Here is a 19,591-nt window from a genome sequence, read left to right as displayed (position 1 = left end):
TTTGGTATTGGCATAAGGATTGACATAGAGATAACTGGAATGGAACGGAGAATCCAGAAAAGAACCCTTGCATTTACAATCAATTGATTTTTCACAAGGGTGTCAAGGAAAAACAAATGGGAAAGAACAATTTTTTTAAAAGGTGCTGATACATTGGATATACCTATATGCAAAAGAATGAATTAGGATCCTTAAATCACATAACATATAAAATATAACTAAAAACAGATGAAATAAATAAATTCCTGATCTAAAATTATAAAATTCTTAGAGGAAAAAACAGGAGTAAGTCTTCATGACCTTGGACTAAGGGTTAGTTTCACAGACATGACGTCAAGAGCACAAGCAACAAAACATAAAAGAGGTAAATTTGGACTTAATCAAATTTAAAAACATTTTTATTCAAAGAACACCATCAAGAAAGTAAGAATCCCCACAGAATGGAAAACTATTTGCATAGAATGTATGTGATAAAGAACCTATATCCAGAATAGTTAAAGAACACTTAAAACAAAATGATAAAAGGCCAAATTATCCAATTAAAATTTGGGAAATGTTTCAGTAGATATTACTACAAAAAAGAAATACAAATGAACAGTAGGCACATAAAAAGATGCTCAATATCACTGGACATTTGAGAATGGAAATCAAAACCAGAATGAGGTAATCAGAAATACCAACAATAACTGCTGATGACAATGTGGAAAAATGGGAATCCCCACACATTGCCAGTAGGAATGCTAAATGGTGCAATCGCTTTAGAAAACATATTGATGTTTCCTCAAAACATAGATTTACAATATGTGTCAGTTTGGATATATTACGTCCTCCAGAAAAGCCATACTTTTTCTTATGGGGGCAGGCTTAGTCTGTTGGTTAAGGTAGAACCACTTATCAAATTATTTCCATGGAAGCATGGACCCCACCAATACAGGGTTCACCTTGATTAGTTCACTGGACTATTTAAGAAAGCTCCAGAGCCAGAGCAGACAGAGATGCTTGCTGATGCTTGGAGATGCTTGGAGATGCAGACAAAAGGATGTTTGGAGATGCTAGGCTAAGAGAGAAGCCCAGAGATTTCCCTGGAGAAGTTACGAGAGGACCCGCAGATGCCTGGAGAGAATCACCCTGGGAGAAAGAAGTGAAGATGCATAAAAGCTAAGAGAAGAGTGAATACAGAAGCCCAGAGACATTTTGGAAAAAGCCATTTTGAAACACAAACTGGGAGCAAAGGACCAGCAGATGCTTGCCATGTGCCTTCCCAGCTGACAGAGGTGTTCCAGATGCCATTGGCCTTCCTTCAGTTAAGGTATCTTTATGCCTTAGTTTGGACACTTTTATGGCTTTAGAACTATAAATCTGTAGCCTAATAAATCCTCTTTATAAAAACCAATCCGTCTCTGGTATTTTTCATAATGGCAGCATTAGCAAACTGGAACACGATATGATACACGCAAAAGAACTGAAAACAGAAACTCAGATACTTGTACATCAATGTTTGTAGCAGCATTATTCATAATAACTAGACAAGTGGATAAAACTAAAACATCCATTAAGTGATAAACAGATAAACAAAATATGGTTTATCCACATCATGGAATACTATTTGGCCATAAGAAGAATGATTAACTAAAAAATGCTACAACATAGATGAACCTTGAAAGCATTGTAAGTGAAAAAATAAATAGAAATAAAAAGCCACATAGTGTATGATTCAAATTATATGTGGAGATTAGACAAATCCATTGAGACAGAAAAAAGATTAGTGATTTTCAGGGGCTAAAGGGAGGGGAAAAGGATGAGAAATGTATGGGGTTTCTTTTTATGGTGACAAAAATATTCCAGAACTAAATACTGTTGATGTTCTGCACATGTTCGAAAAAATCATGATTTTAAATTTTTAAGGGTGGATTTAATGGTATGTGAGTCATATTTCAATAAAGCTGTTATAAAAAATGATCTATCATTCTTCTTCACTTTATTAACAATCTACATTGTCCAGTTGGCCCATAGTTAGAACTGTAAGCCTAAGTTTTATGTAGCCCACAATTTGATTTTCCTGCTCTTGATGGTAAGGGTCATGCCTTAAACTTCACTGCTTCCCCCACAACTCCCTTCACAGTTCCTTGTGCATCAAAGGCAGTCAGTAAACATATATTGAATAAGAAAGGGAATATCTTCATTTGAACATATGAATTATTTAGAAATTTACAAATACAAATATACTTCACATCTGTGAAGCATTTGTATGAGTTCGTAAACATAAAATGCCATAAAAATGCCAATCGCTCTTTTGGAAGGTCTTGTTATTTGATCTTTTATTAAATAATGACATATTTCTGTATTCTATAGCTCTCCAGTGACAAGAAATTTCTTCTATGTAAGCAATGTCTGTCTATGTTTCCAAACACTTATTTTTTGTTTACCTAAATGAAGGACCACAGATCTTAGCATACTCACTCTATATTCTGCTAATCTGAATACTATATGACTTTAATAGAAAATAATTGAAAGAGCATATCCTTTAGGGGTGACTTAGATGTTATTAATAATGAAGTATTTATGAACTAAGGACTAAGAAAAAATTGTATAACTGCATATATTTTTATCCAGAAAAAATATTTATGATTAAAGCTGACATACATTTTGTTTGTCTTTTGTTTGTGTTTAATTAAAATGTGATTTTGCCTGTTTTGAAAAAAAATAGAAAACACATCCCAAACGTAGGTGCTTTCAAAGAGAAGTAAATTATGGAATAAATTATAAGCAAATATCAGAATAGAAAGAAAAGTTGTGCTTATTTTCATAGGAAGGCACTTGAAATTCAGTTCCATTTTATTCTGATATAATGTTTCAATGATCACTAACTTTATATTATTAGGATGATATTTGTTTGAGGCAATTTTGAGGGCGACTTATGGCTTCATTAATAAAGAAAACTCTTTCAAGGATTTCTTAACTGTCGCCCCCCCACCCCACCCCATCTCCCACCACTTCAGCTCATGTGAAAACTAAGAAGCTAATGAGAATCTAATTTATCATAATTCTATGTCAGATACTGCTCAAGGTTCTGGTAAATCTCTACTCAGTAAACTTATATCTCAAAGTTACTTTTATTACTATAGCCAAACGAAGTGTGCTAAGTCTGTGATGTTTAAGAGTTCTTATGGCACCTGCCCAAGAACTCAATAATGACAATCAGAATGAATATTTTTGCATCCCTTTGGTCAAATATATACAAGCAATGACTACATTTTATCTACATGATTAATCACATCTATTTTTTACTCTTTATTTCAAGTATAATTTTCAAAGGGAGCTTTTATTTATCTCTCCAATAATAATTTTAAAATATATAAAACCTATAAATGTAATCTGCATGATAAGCAAGAGAAAAATGAGAGCTTGTTCACATTTCTCCCCCTAGAAAAATGGAGTGGAGGATGTAGATTTTTGTTCTCAAGATATATCCTAGTTTCTGGAACAACCAAAATCATGTGTAGAATGGATAATTTTTAAAAGTGTAATTTTAATCAATTACTTAACAAATAAGTTATTTATTTGATTCCTTTATTCAACACTGAACACAAATAAGTCATTCCTCTGTGGGTACCTAATTCTGTTTTCTCCAAACTTAATTATGAAGAAATCAGTGTGTATCAGTGCAACTTTTCAGAGGCCAGTTAAAATGTACAATACTGCGGTCGCAGTTAACTCGTCTGGGGTGGGTGGCGGCCGGTTGCTAAATCCTAGGCTCTCGGGATTGCTCGGAGGGTACCGGCGGCGAGGGCTCTTTCCCGGAGGCGAGGGCGAGGCGGGGGACTGGGCCCGGTCCCCGGCGGTGGCGTGCAAGGTGTGGAGGGCGGCGAGAAGGAACAGGCGGGACACGTTTCTTTTAGGGTGAAGAAGCCAAGAGAGTTTATTAGGGGAGAGTACAAGCTTATATCGGGCGGTTAGAGGGCGGGGTAGCTGTAGAGGTTAAAGGCTTGGATTGGTTCTGAGAGGGCGCGGAGGTTGTTTGAAAAGGGGCGGGAGTTGCTCCGGTAACGAAGAGGGTGGAGGGTGCGGGTAAGGCACGGGGGGGGGGGGGGAGGTTTCTCCGGCAAGCCCTCCCCAACGGTTGTACTTTGGGGTGAGGAAATGGGGCCTGCACTCGGCTCCACTTTCTCAGGCCCGGGGGGCCGTGGAGGGCGCTACCACTCGTGCCCCACTACCTTTCCTAGGGGCTGATCAGTTCCCCTGGCCCAGGCCCGCCAAGTCGGAACTCGATAACAGTGTCCCGCATTTCCCCCTTCTTTTCTAATTAGAGGAAGAAGCTTACCGGAGAGATCCGCCAAGGGATGAGGGAAAGGGGAGGTGGGGGAAGGGATAGGGGTAGATGGTAGTTAGAGAGGCTGGAGCTCGACGTTGGTGTGGCGCCCGGGCGTTCGAGAGGGGCTTCGCTGCTTGCGGGATGGACGAGGGTGGCGACGCTGCGGAGGGTCAGCTTCTTCAGTGGAGGCAAGTTGTTGATACTGGACTTGCACAAATGATGAAAAGACAGCATCGGCTTGGTTCTTAGCAAGCTGGACAATTCTGCAGATAATGCAGGGCCCTAGGGTGAGAGCTAGAATAATCATTAGTAGGGGGCCGATGAGAGGGAGGAGGTATGGGAGGAGGGGGGTAAAAATGTGGGACCAATAGTTGGTGGTTTCACGGTTTCTTTTGCGTTGTTCTAGTCCCTCTTGGACCTTTTTTAGGCTGTCTTCGGTGAGACCTGTGGAGTTTGCATATACACAGCACTCTTCTCCTAGGGCGGCGCAAAGGCCTCCTTCTTTGAGGAGGAGAAGGTCGAGACCTCGGCGGTTTTGGAGCACGACCTCAGAGAGGGAATTGACAGAATTTTTAAGATGGGAAATAGCGTCTTGTAGGTGACGAATGTCCTCGTCAACAGCCACCCGGAGGTGAGTTAGGGCGGAGCCTTGACTGGCTAGTGCAGCGATTCTGGTGCCAGCGCCTGCAAGACCTAGGAGGGAGGTAATCGTGAGGGCGGTGATGGGTTCTCGCTTTTGCAGGGGGGCAGAAGCTGCAGTTCTTTCCAGGCAGAGGAAGAAGTCTTCCTCGCTGTGGTATAGGACCCTAGGGATAAGGACAATTCCTGCAGTAATTGGGAAGCGTATGGGCTACCCAACCCGTCCTCCTTGATGGCTCTGCGAAGCTGCTTGATAGTGTCTGAGTCAAAGGGATACCAGTCGTACGGTTTCTGCGGTGTGGGGGTAAGGTTAAGAGGAAAGCAGCGAAAAGCACGAGAGAAAGGAGGACGCGCTTGCAGAGGGCCTGGTACGGGAGTGGGGGTAGGGGGAGCGTTGCCCCAAGGGTTGCCTTGAGGTGTAGAAGGCAGCCAGGGGTTGTTAGTCGGCAGGGTGGGAGGAGTGGCGGCAGCTGCCGGTAGCGGCTCCGAGGGGGAGCTCGCCGAAGGGGGAGGCGGAAGTGGGAGGCCCCAAGCGCCGCAAGACGGCGGCGCGGTAGGCGTGGCTAAGGCACAAGATGGCGGACTAGCTCCGCCCTGTGAAAGGGCGGGGTAAAGCGCATGCGGTTTCCGGCCCGGCTTAGGGCTGACGTCATCACTAGAGCACTTCCTCCCCTCAGTGGAAGAAGAAGGAGGAAGTTCGCCATTTTGGAGAGACTTGGTACCGCCTCGTCCCTGGGGGGCGACCTCGAGCACGCCGCCAATTCGCTCGACCAAGGACCCTGTGCCCGAACCGCAATCCACATCGGTCACACCGTCCGAATCTGTCGATTGAGTCGACAGGGCCCCCCCGGATCCAATGGTGCCTCGACCAGGGGGGAGGGAGCCCTGAAGGCAGGAGCGGACGGCCATCAAGGTGGGGAGCAAGCCGGGAGGGAAGCGCCCGCTCCCATGCTCCATGGCGCTGGTGACCCGACCAACAAGGCGATCACAAGTGACGGGGCCCCAAAGATGGCAAGTGGTGAGCCACAGGTCAAAGGGCAGCAGGAGGTTCCAGCACACCCGCAGCTGCCGGACAGACACCCCGCAACGACGTGCGTCCAGAAGACCCGCCAGAGCCCGAACCCGAGGCGCCCGGCGCGCGGACAGACGACCACCCACAGCGGAGGGGAAAAGAGGGGGGGGGCCATACACCGAGCAAGAAGAATGAGGCAAACCGTGGCCGCAAGGCTGAAGAAGACGATGAGAACAGAAAGCAGGACCCCCCGGCAACGGGAACAGTCCGGGGGGGGGCGGCCACGGCGAGGCACACCGCGCCGAACAGAGAAACGAAGACACAGAGGACCACACCAAGGTAATGAAGGGGTAGAGGGAGAATGTTAGGAGGAATGGGGGTTATAGAAAGAGAAGACGAAAGGTAGTCGGGGGCAATAGCCGGGTTAATTCGGGAAGGGAGGAGCGGCCCGGGCGCGGAGCGGTGAGGGAGAGGCGGCTCCGGGCGCGGAGCGGCGAGGGAGAGGTGGCTCCGCGGGGCGGCGAGGGAGAGGCAGCTCCGGACGTGGAGCGGCGAGGGAGAGGCGGCTCCGCGGGGCGGCGAGGGAGAGGCGGCCCTTACCTTGCAGGCGAGGAGAAGGGGAGTTGGAGAGGCATCCGGGCGAGTGGGTGGTTTTACTGGACCGCTGTGTGGAGAGGACCTGCCCCACGTTGGGCGCCAGTTGCGGTCGCAGTTGACTCGTCTGGGGTGGGTGGCGGCCGGTTGCTAAATCCTAGGCTCTCGGGATTGCTCGGAGGGTACCGGCGGCGGAGGCTCTTTCCCGGAGGCGAGGGCGAGGCGGGGGACTGGGCCCGGTCCCCGGCGGAGGCGTGCAAGGTGTGGAGGGCGGCGAGAAGGAACAGGCGGGACACGTTTCTTTTAGGGTGAAGAAGCCAAGAGAGTTTATTAGGGGAGAGTACAAGCTTATATCGGGCGGTATAGAGGGCAGGGTAGCTGTAGAGGTTAAAGGCTTGGACTGGTTCTGAGAGGGCGCGGAGGTTGTTTGAAAAGGGGCGGGAGTTGCTCCGGTAACGAAGAGGGTGGAGGGTGCGGGTAAGGCACGGGGGGGGGGGTTTCTCCGGCAAGCCCTCCCCAAAGGTTGTACTTTGGGGTGAGGAAATGGGGCCTGCATTCGGCTCCACTTTCTCAGGCCCGGGGGGCCGTGGAGGGCGCTACCACCCGTGCCCCACTACCTTTCCTAGGGGCTGATCAGTTCCCCTGGCCCAGGCCCGCCAAGTCGGAACTCGATAACAGTGTCCTGCATTTCCCCCTTCTTTTCTAATTAGAGGAAGAAGCTTACCGGAGAGATCCGCCAAGGGATGAGGGAAAGGGGAGGTGGGGGAAGGGATAGGGGGTAGATGGTAGTTAATGGAGGGGAAGAGGGAAAGCTACTGGAGGAAGAGTGTTAGGAGGAATGGGGGGGATATAAGAAGAGAAGACGAAAGGTAGTCGGGGGCAAAAGCCAGGTTAATGCGGGAAAGGAAGAGCGGGCCGGGCGCGGAGCGGCGTGGGAGAGGCGGCTCCGGACGTGGAGCGGCGAGGGAGAGGCGGCTCCGCGGGGCGGCGAGGGAGAGGCGGCCCTTACCTTGCAGGCGAGGAGAAGGGGAGTTGGAGAGGCGTCCGGGCGAGTGGGTGGTTTTACTGGACCGCTGCGTGGAGAGGACCTGCCCCACGTTGGGTGCCAGTTGCGGTCGCAGTTGACTCGTCTGGGGGGGGTGGCGGCCGGTTGCTAAATCCTAGGCTCTCGGGATTGCTCGGAGGGTACCGGTGGCGGAGGCTCTTTCCCGGAGGCGAGGGCGAGGCGGGGGACTGGGCCCGGTCCCCGGCGGAGGCGTGCAAGGTGTGGAGGGCGGCGAGAAGGAACAGGCGGGACACGTTTCTTTTAGGGTGAAGAAGCCAAGAGAGTTTATTAGGGGAGAGTACAAGCTTATATCGGGCGGTATAGAGGGCAGGGTAGCTGTAGAGGTTAAAGGCTTGGATTGGTTCTGAGAGGGCGCGGAGGTTGTTTGAAAAGGGGCGGGAGTTGCTCCGGTAACGAAGAGGGTGGAGGGTGCGGGTAAGGCACGGGGGGGGGGGTTTCTCCGGCAAGCCCTCCCCAACGGTTGTACTTTGGGGTGAGGAAATGGGGCCTGCATTCGGCTCCACTTTCTCAGGCCCGGGGGGCCGTGGAGGGCGCTACCACCCGTGCCCCATTACCTTTCCTAGGGGCTGATCAGTTCCCCTGGCCCAGGCCCGCCAAGTCGGAACTCGATAACAGTGTCCCGCACAATAGAATTCTTTTCCATTGAGCAGTTGGTTTTCTGGGTATTGAAATTAAAATATAATACATTGCTTTATATATGTGTAAGAAATATAATTGCATATTTTGAGATATATTTTTTCTTGGGTCTTATATGAAATTTCACAAAATATTCAGGTTGTCACACAAATGTCTGCATTTCTGAAGTTTTAAAATTTTTAAGCAGAAAACATTTTATCATCTGAAGTGACCACATTTAAAGTGGTAGAATATTATTTTTATGCCCACCAAATAGATGTTTTTAACACATATTGTGTGATTAAAGAATATATCAAATATCTCAATTAAAATAATTAGATGATTTAATCAATAGATTCACAAACCAAGCAGCATTCTTAGCAATATCATCATCCAGTGAATTGCATTTAGCTAAATATTTGATAAGTGTTTAAAACAGTTCATTATGTGCTTTAGCAATATTGGAATGCTGTGCTTAATAGTCCTAGAGTATAGCCTTGGGGCATGGTATACTTTATTAAAACCTTGGTGCCCTTCCTAAAGATGAACTTAGGGTATTGTGACACCACTCCAAATTGAAAGCTTAAGGAAAATTAATGAGGGGCTTAGAGATATGAAGAGCAGAATAAATAAGTAGTTACTCTGTAAATAGAAAATCATCCCCTAAGGGAGCTCTGGGTTAACTTCTGGTCTTGTTGCACACATTGTATAATTAAAACATCTTTGTGGAATATAAGAATATATTGACACACATATTCAATTCCATTGAAAATAATTTAAAATTAATCTGAGAAAATATTTCTCTGAATAATTTTGTTTTTATAGAGAGATTTAATGTTGGGTTACATGGATTTTAATATAACATCTACATTTCACTTAGTCATTTTGGTAATTATTTGTGATTAACCCATTTTGGCATTTCCAGTGAAAATGGCCGTTTTATTATCCTTTGTATCCTTGGTGTTTAGGAATGTTTCTATACGTATACAAGGAACAATAAATGTATTTTGAGAACATATTTTTCAAAAAGATCAATCTAGGACTTAGGACAAGATGTTACAGTTGTATGAAAGATGCCAAGTATCATAATTCTTCAATAATATTTGATATGGAGACTAATGATATATTAGGTATTAGACCTTAATTTTCCTCTCTTCACTATTCCTGTGAACTTTAAGAGACAACCCTGTTGGCTTCCAAAGGATCAACGTCATCAATGTGGGAGTAAACAAATCAACATATAGCAAAAAGAGAACAAGATAGAGACCCAAAGTATGTTTCCTCAGAATACAGAGCTACTGAGCATATTTCTTATTTAAGATAAAACTGATTATTATATTTGACTTTTAATCTTAAATTATATATTGTGGATTGGTTTGACTGAAGACTTAAAATGTATAAGTACAAAAAGCATAATTGTAGTATGTTTCAAAATATGTACAAAATGAAAGTAAATATGTAAACAGAAGCCCCAAGTGAAGGTATTTTTAATTACAATTTTGCAGTGGACTCTTCAATAGGTCTTGTAAATCAAGAAACTTGTCCAGAAATTGCTCCAAATGCCACTTGTATTAACCATGTCCTTATTTTCTCTCTTCTTTTTTTTTTCTTTTTGAAAAAGTTAACATGCCATGGTTTAAATGTCAAATAATACTGAACAATTTAATAATAATAAATAAAAGACATTCTTTGCTCCTCTACACATTTCTTCCTCTACCGAACTTCACAAGAACTACTTTAAATATTTTAACTCTTTTCTATGGTAATTCCTAAATAACAGGCACCTGTACTGCTTTCTTCTAATTAGGCAAATTTGGACATTATATTTACCTTACTGTGGTAGATCAAGATCTCAAAATGGTGAGTTAAGTCAATATTAAATGTATTATCCTTGAAAACATATAGAAATGAGTATTAAAATATGCCATGGTTAAGATTACTATCTTACTTTCAAATTTTATATTTGGAATAATAATATATTTATAGGAAGTTGCATACATTACAGGGCAATTTATTGTACTCACCCAGTTTCCCCCAGTGGTGACATCCTGTGTAAATGTTGAGTAATATCAAAACCAGGATTTGACATTAGTAGAATGTGTGTATATGTTTCTTTATAGCCTTTATCACATGCATATCTTTCTGTAATCACCACAGCAATCCAAATACAGAACTATTCCATCACAAAGATAACACTTTTGCTACCCCCTTTATAGTCACCTATACCCCTTCACCATCCCTACTACTGGCAATCACTAATCTGTCTTCCATCTTTATAAATATGTTGTTCTGAGAATGTTATATAAATGAAATCATATAGTAAGTGGCCTTTGAAGATTGTCTTTTTAAAATCTAGCATAATGCCCTTGAGGTCCATCCAAGTTTTTGCATGTATTGATAGTTCATTCCCTCTTATTTTTTAGTAGTATTCCATGGTATGGATGTACCAGGGTTTGTTTAACCAATGGCCTATATTTAGGGACATTTTGGTTATTTCCAGTTTTTGGCTCTTACAAGAAAGACTCCTACCTGTGATATTCATGGGCTGATTTTGTATAGACATGAACCTTAATTTCTATGGTAGTAAATGCCATGGGGTGTAATTTATGCCTTGTATGGTAAGTCCTTTTGTTTTTAAAGAAATAGCCAAACTATTTTCCAGAGTGGCTGTACCCTTTTACATACCCACCAGTATTGTATGGAAAATCCAGTTTCTCTACATCCTTGACAGCATTTGGTATTGCCACTATTTTTTCATGTTAGCCATCCCACTGCATGTGACGTGAAATCTCATCATGGTCTTAATCTGCATTTTCCTATTTACAAGTGATGTCAAACATGTTTTCACGTGCTCTTTTGTTATTGACAGATCCTTTTCGGTGTAATGTCTCTTCACGTATTTTGCCCATTTCTAATTTGTGTTTTACTGTTTTGTTTGACAATTTTTAATATAATTTTGTCATGAGTCCTTTATCAGATATGCAGTTTTCAAATATTTTCTCTTAGTCTGTAGCTTATCTTTTAATCCTCAACAGGGTCTTTCAGGAAGCATACATTTTTCACCTTGATGAAGTTAAATTTATTGATTTGTTCTTTTATGGATCATGCTTTTGGAGTCATGTCTAAAATTTTTCACCTAGTCTGAGGTCTGAAGATTTTAACTTATCTTCTAAATGTTTTATAATTTTATGTTTTACATTTAAATCTGCATTTTGTTTTGGGTTAACATTTGAATGAGCTGTGAATTTTACATTGAAGTTTATTTTCATTTTTGGATATTCTATTTCTCCTACACCATTTGTTATCCTTCCTCCACTGAATTACTTTTGCACATTTGTCAAAAAAAGATTGTATTTGTGTCGACCGACTTCTGGGTTCTCCATTCTATTGCATCGACCTATGTGCCTATCTCTCTAGCAATATCACAGTTTTAATTACTGTAGCTATATATGAAGTCTTCTTATCAAGTAAAGTGATTCCTCCCACTTTATTCTTTTTCAGAATCATTTTAGCTGTTGTAGTGTTTGCGCTTTTCCTTATGAATTTTAAAATAATCTTGTCCCTTCTACAAATAATCTTGCCAGGATTTTGATAAGAACTGCCTTACCCTGTATATTAGTTGAAGAAGAATTGATATCTCTACTATCCTGATCATGATATATCTCTCCATTTTTTTAGGACGTCCACCACTGTTTTATAGTTCCTGGCATACAAGTGCTAAACATACTTCATTAGGTTCACACGTAAGTATTTCTTCTTTTTTTTTTTATTTTTTTGAGTATTTGCAAATGGCATTCTTTTTTTATTTTGATTTCCTTGTGCCCATTGTTTATATACAGAAATATACTAGAGTTTTGTAGGTTGATCTTGTATCTTGCAACCTTGCTCCAAATTCATCAATTCATTCTAGGAGGTTTTGTTTTGTTTGGTGTTTAAATTTCTTGGAATTTTTTACATAGACCATCATGTCATCTGCAAATAGGGTCAGATTTATTTCTTTCGTTCCAACATGTATGCTTCATATTTTTCTTTTCTTCCCTGATGTGCATTCCGAACATCTGTTTTTATATTGTGTAATGGTGGTGAGAATAGACATCCTTGCCTTGTTCCAAATATTGGAGGGAAAATATTCAGTCTCTCATCTTTAAGTATGGTGTTAACTGTAGATATTTTGTAGATGTTTTTGAGGAAGTTTCCATCTATTCTTAATTTTCTGAGATTTATCATGATTTGCTGTTGTATTTTATCAAACAGTCTTTCTGCATTAAATGATATGAGCATGTGATTTTTCTTCTTTTGTCTTTTAAAATGATGAATTACAGTGATTGATTTTTGAATACTTATCCAGCCATACTTGCTTAGTCTAAACCCCACATGGTCATTGTGTATAAGACATTTTATATATTGTTGAAATCTGTTTGCTTATGTTTTGGTAAGGATATTTGTATTTATATTTATGAAAGATATTGGTCTATATTTTTCTCTTTTTGTCCTGCTTGGTCTGGATTTGGCATAAGGATAATACTGGCTTCAAAAAATGAAATGGGAAGTGTTTCTCCTGTGTTTGTGGAAAAGGCAGAGTAAAATTGGTAATGATTCTTCCTTGAATGTTTGGTAGAAATCTTCAGGAAATCATCCGGGCCTGGAGATTTCTTGTTTTGTAGTTTTTGTTTTTTTTTTAAACAACAAATATGGTTTTCTTAATAGTTGTACAGGTAGCCAAGTTATTAGTTTCCTATTTAGTAAATTGTGGTAGTTTGTGGTTTTCCAAGGAATTATTCCATTTCTTCTATGTTGTTAAAAATTTGTGTGTAGCTTTTTTCTTTATATTCATTTCTTATTCTTATTATAGCCACAGAGTCTGTAGTCATATCCCCTGTTTCATTCTAGATTTTAGTAATTTGTGTCTCCTTTTCTTTCTTTATCAGTATAGATAGGATTTTGTTGATTTTATTGATCTTTTCAAATAGACAATTCTTTATCACATTGTCTATTGGTTTTCAGTTTTTTATTTCATTGATTTATGTACTATTATTTCTTTCTTCTTGATTTTTTGTGTTTAATTTGCTCTTCTACTCTAGTTTATTGAGATGGGAACTGAAATTATTGATTCAAGACTCTACCTTTTAAATATTTAGGGCTATACATTTTCATCTCAGCATTGCTTTAGTTATGTCTCACAAATTTTAATATACTGAATTTAAATATTTTAATTTTTATTCAGGTCTGTGTAATTTTTCTTTCCTTTAAGATTTTTGACTCAAGGATTACTTAGAAATGTATTTTTTAGTTTCCAAATATTAGAGATTTTCTCATTATCTTATTATTATCGATTTCTATTTATATCCCATTGTGGCTAGAGAACACACTCTGTATGATTTCAATTCATTTAAATTTGCCAGGAATTTTATAGCATAGGACATGGTCTGTCTTGTTTTTTGCTTCATGGTCACTTGAAAATAATGAGTATCTTGTTATCAGTCAAGTAAATGTTGTTTGATGATACCATATTCCTCTATATGTTTGCTGATTTTCTGTCTAGTTATTCTATCATTTTTGACAGAGGGATGTTGAAGTCTCCTAAGTGATATAGTAAGGCTGTTTTTTTTTTCCTATTTCTTATTTCAATTTTATCAGTTTTTGATTTACCTATTTTGCAGCCTATTTTTGGTGAAAATGCATTTAGTACAGCTATGCCTTCTGCATGGACTGACTCTTTAATTTTTATCTAATCTCTCTCTCCTTGCACTCTGACACAAATTTCTTTGCTCTGAATTCTGCTTTTCCTGATATTAATATAGCCAATTCTGCTTTTCTTGATAAATGTTTTGGGATACACCTTTCCCTTCTTTTTACATTCAATGTCTCTATATCACTACATTTGAAGTGAGTTTAATTGTTGTGACCATATGGTTGTTTAATGTTTTCAAATTCGGTTTGCCAATGTCTCTTTTCACTGGTATATTTAGACTATTTTAACTTCATGTAATTACTAATATGTTAGGTCTGAAGCCTGGAATTTTAGACTGTTTTCTGTTTGTTTTTTCTTTTTAATTTCATTGTGTTTTTTTTTTTTTTTTGCCTTCCCCTAGTTTACTTGAATATTGAATATACTTTTAGAATTGCATCTTGATTTGTCTATATTGTTTTTTAATGTATCTCATTGTTATAGCATTTTTAGTTATTGCTCTGTGCATTTCATTTTACATACATAACTTATCTGTGTGTTCATATACATATGTGTGTGTGTGTGTATATATATATTTGTGTATATATGTATAAAATCTGTTTTTCTTCTTCCTCTTCCCCTTCTTCCTTCTTGTTCTCCTCTTCCTCTTCCTTCTCCTCCTTGTCCTTTTTCTTCATTTTCTTCCAGCCTATCCTATTTTCTCTCTGTTGTTCAGATTTTGTCATTTCTATTGTTCAGTCTTCAAGTCTGCCTGTATTGTTTCCCTGTTCACAGTGACTTACAAACATACTTAGGAGTTCAAAGAAATAATTGCTTTTTAATGGTCATAAAATGTTCATTCTGAATGTCGTTTCACATAAAGAGGCTCTCCACATAGTGTTGGCAGCTCAGCAAATGTACAGCCACATGGACATTCCAAGAAGCTTCATGTGTTTGATCATTTGATAATTCCCTTGATCTTAATGTGTCTGTGTATCTTTATTTTTTAACTATATTGAATTTTAGGTAGTGGGGTTTGTATCACAAAGTGTTTTGAATTAATTAAATTGGACTTTAAACTTGGGTCTGGGTGGAGATCATGTGTGACACAATGGGAAACAGAGGCCATATGAACAGGAAAGAACTGTTAATCCCAGGTCTGAGAGAGACATATGCCATGAGGGGTCAAGAGGAAGTGTGAACAGCTCAGGTGGCTCACCTAAGCAGAGAAAGAGGGGCCATGGCCAGGGGCAGAGGTTAGTGATTTCCTGTGGGAGTCAAGGATTGGTTAGTTTAAAGCAAATGAGCACGAAAAAGTTGAAGGGAGTGGAAGTTCAAGGGCAGTGGTGATGGTTAGCTTATAATTTAGGACCAGCTATGGATTTTGGGTGAGGTGTATGTGGGTGGTTACAGATGGGGGTTTAGGCTCTGAAAAGTTTATGCCCCAGGGGTAGAAAGCCACTTGTTAACCAGGCTACAAATCAAAGTTAAGGCAAGTGGCTTAGCCAAATTAAAGATGTAGGATAAGCCAGCACACAAAAAAATTTGATAGTTTTGACACAAGGTTTTACATTTTGGCTGTGTTAAATCATCTGAGATTTAATGTTACAATAGACAAAGTATTATCCATTAAGGCACAGTTAACATAAATTAGTTTTAAATGAGAATATTTTTCTTTAGCCCAAATTACCCTCCAAAATAGAGGTACAAAAATGCTCTTTGTGAATAAGAGTCATAATCCCATTATAATTAGAATTTTTATCGGGCGTATTCCAGACCAACACAGTCCTGCTCCATAGATCTCATCTTGATTTTTTTTTTTTCCTTAGCACTACAAATGAAAGCACAAAAATATTTTGTTAGGTAATATACTTAATAAAAGCAACATAAGGTAGCTGTCTCAGTAACACAAAATATTGAACATTTCGAATGCACTGAAATGGATGAGTTCTTGAATGAAATTTACATACAACAAAGTGACAATTCAAGTTTCAAGATTAATTTTTGTTCTTATACCATTTTTTAAAATCTTAGTGCTCATTAAAGTATGTCATTCATGGAGATTTGAAGACTGCATAGTATGTAGTAATTCACTCTGTAGAAGCAAATTAGAAGTTTCCAATCCCTTTATATAAATGAAGGTTTGAGGGGAGAGGTGTGGCAAGCAATAACCAAATGGCAGTGGATTATTATTTTTCCTTTTCTAATTCAATGTCCAGCTTCATGGGGATGCCCCAGGGGAAAGCAAACTGTAAAAATGAAACTCCTTGAATACAAATGGAGTTTTAAATTGAGGGCTTATTCTTTTCTTTCTGTAAAGAGACTCCCCTGCAGGAAACTGGTTGCCTGAGGCAATGAAAAAAGAAGAGAAAGACCTGTTCCCTGGGGAATCACCTGGAGGACTCGGTTTGCTAACTGAAGGCTCTACAGGACAAGAGGTTTTTGCTCCTTAGGACAAACAGGAAGGATCTGTGCATCTTTTTTTTAGACAGGTCCAAGGTCCCTCTTAGAGATTCTAGGAATGTAGGCCTTGCTACTGATCAAAACCAGGTTGAAAGTAGTCAGTTAAAAGGGATTTTTTTTTCCCTGTTGAAAACTAAGAAAAATAGTACTTTTAAGTTATCTTAGGATTTCAAGGTTTTTCTGGCAAGCAACTGATTGTTCTCGCAAATATTTAACAAAAATATATGCAAATAAACACATCCTTTAGTGGATAGACACTAAAGGAAACATCCAGTGAAAGCCTTCCAAGCCTATTAGAGTTGATGCCCAATATTATTCACACTTATAAACACTGAACCATAACTTATATAAAGATGAGTTACCGATGCAAAGGAGGGAGACCCCATTTGTTGATTATTTGGTAAGATTTTCCCAATTATTAACAGAACTTTGTAATTAAATAATTTTTTTTCCTTTCAATAAATATCAAGCTAATAGAATTTAATAGAATTTAACCGATGGTTTCTACCTCTTTAACAATTTACACTCCAGTAATGTAATCATCATTTCCTATTTCTTTATGAGCAAAGTATTATGTTTCTGCTCTTGTATATGATACAAATATTTTCATTGATTGAAGAAAGTACTAATAGAAGAAAACAACAATGACAATAAGAGCAAACAAACAAACAAACAAAAACAAACAAAAAACAAGTGCACATACAGAAGGTAAAGAAATAAAGTGTGCTTTAGTTTCCTGGGGCTCTATAAAAATCCACCAGAAACTGAGTAGGTTAAATCAAGAGAAATTTATTCTCTCACAGTTTTGGGAACTGGAGGTCTGAAATCAAGGTGTCAGAAGTGTCCTCCTTCTGAAGCCTCTAGGGAAAAATGCTTCCTTGTGTCTTCCAATTTCTAGTGGTTGCTGGCTATCCTTGGCATTCTTTGGCTTTTAACACATCACTCCAACAGCTGCCTCTGGCTTCACATGCCTTCTCCCTTGTATATCTGTGTCTCTGCTTTCTCTTCTTGTAAAGTTACCAATCATTAGATTAGGACCACCTTAATCCAATATGACCTACCCTTAACTAATCACAACTGCAAAGACTGACCTACGTATAAGGTCACATTCTGAGGTTCTGAGTGGACATGAATTCTGGGGGGACACTAACCCAGTAGAGAGTTGTTCTTGTTAGTTTTCCAGGAATTTGATGTTTAGAATTGATATCATAGAAGAGGGAGAGTAATTTTAGAGAGCAACATCACACATAGGAGGACATTAAGTGTTTCAGCAATGGAGAGTAAACAATGCTGTAACATTTTGCCAGGCATGAAGGAATTCTTTCCCCAAACCCCAACTTTGGCATTTCCTCAGGGAGCTAAAAAAAATAATGAAATTACTTTCTATTAACTTTAATTACATAACTGTATTTCTGTTAATTACCCTTCTGTAGATATTATAGATACCAGGTCTGATGGTTATCCAGTTATTAGGTGTTCAGTTTAGTGTTCTTGATTGGGATTTTGGACAAAAGTCCTTACCTTTACTCCTTTTTATTCTAGCACCTATTCTTCTGCTCTTCTCTATTCACCCTCACTTGGCCCATGAGCATTTGAGAACAGTGAGAGAATCTAATTGGCCATCCTCTTCAAATGGAAGAGGTGTCCTGACAATTCCGACAACACCTCCTAGAGAAAGCCAAGCATAGCTCCATTATATCACTTAAATGTGGCTCAAACAGCAGGTTGCTTTTCGTTCTTTAGGCACAATATTAAACACCAAGACGTCACTGTGTATAGGCAAAAATTTCTTACAGTGTTCTTCAACTATTATCTGTTCCATTTGTTTTATTATAAATTTTCTTTTGCAAAAGATATTCTTTGACTACAATAGAAAATTGTTCCAGTTTGATGCACCTATTTGTTTGTGACAGAAAAAAATCTACTGTCAAATACATTTAGGTGTATGACCAGAAAACTCAGGAAGGTTTTTCTGGACAGAGAGAAAAACCTCATGTACAAAAACGTTTACTCTTTGAATACATTTTTATTTGGAAATATTCTGGAAAATAATTTGATTCTAATTTTAAACCATTTGCTCTCTACAAATATCCTATACTCAACCCCAAGATAAACGAAAAGAATCATTATGGCCATAGCTCTTCTGAGCTGGGGCAGAATTCCATGGGCAATCAAAAGGAAATTTACTCAATTCTAGTGGGAAAAGGACTGAGGAGTGAAGCTATGATATAGCTAAAGTAATCCCCACTATCATCAATGACATACATTAAGACCTTATTTATATACCTTGCTTTAGATAGAATATCTCATTTCATTCACATAACAACCATATGAATTAGGTAATCATAATAATCCCCTTCTCAGGTGAAGAAATGGAAGTCAAGAAAAGTAATTTCAATTGTACAATGTCAATATACAAAAGGCTGCCTGACTCTAAGCCTATGCTATTGAATAGTCCACCAGAAGTCACATGCTGGTGGCCTGACTCACAGTCCTGATTCATGTGATCAAAATGCAATTTTTAAAATTGAATGTCAATGTCTGAGTTAGATTGGGGCATGTGCTTTCCATGTGTCCATAATGAGACCTAGTGATTATGTTCTTACACAGGATCCACGAAACTCCTTTGTTATATGCCCTTGTCTGGTAGAGTTGAGTTTGACACAATGTAAGTATTTTGTTGCTTCTTTGTTGAGGTCAGCAAAGATTTACTCTGAGTAAAATATAATTGATATCAACATTAATTTCATAGAAACATTTATTACTTTTATCTGTCCTGTCCTTCAAGAAAGGAGAATTCCCATGCTTCTCTGAAATATCCCAGTAACCGTGCTCATCAAGGGAGTCTGTTCATCTAAGAGATTAGGGATTTGAGAGGTGAAAGAGGCTAGAATATTTATATTAGAAATGGAAGGGAGAAAAGGAGTAAATATGCAGGAAACTGGGGGAATGAGGAGTTTGGAAAGTCATAAGGATTCATGTTGTGTTGGGTATTGAAATTGAGAGATACCATTTTTGAGAACAGTTGCCTCTGGTAGTATGGGAGGCCCTGCAAGGTCTGCCCCACTGAAACACTGAGCAGTCACCATACTCAGTAAAAAAAAAAAAAAAAAAGGATTGCAGAAGCAACAGATTGAAGAAGGATCTCCACCAGCCTAACTTAAAGTTAGATGTCCCATGATTCTGAGTTTGTCTGCCAGGAGGGTTCCTCTCTAAGCACAG

The sequence above is a fragment of the Choloepus didactylus genome, chromosome 13, assembly GCF_015220235.1.
Source record: "Choloepus didactylus isolate mChoDid1 chromosome 13, mChoDid1.pri, whole genome shotgun sequence".
Lineage (NCBI taxonomy): Eukaryota > Metazoa > Chordata > Mammalia > Pilosa > Megalonychidae > Choloepus > Choloepus didactylus.
The sequence above is the reverse complement of the archived record's forward strand: the minus strand, read 5'-3'. Positions refer to the sequence as shown.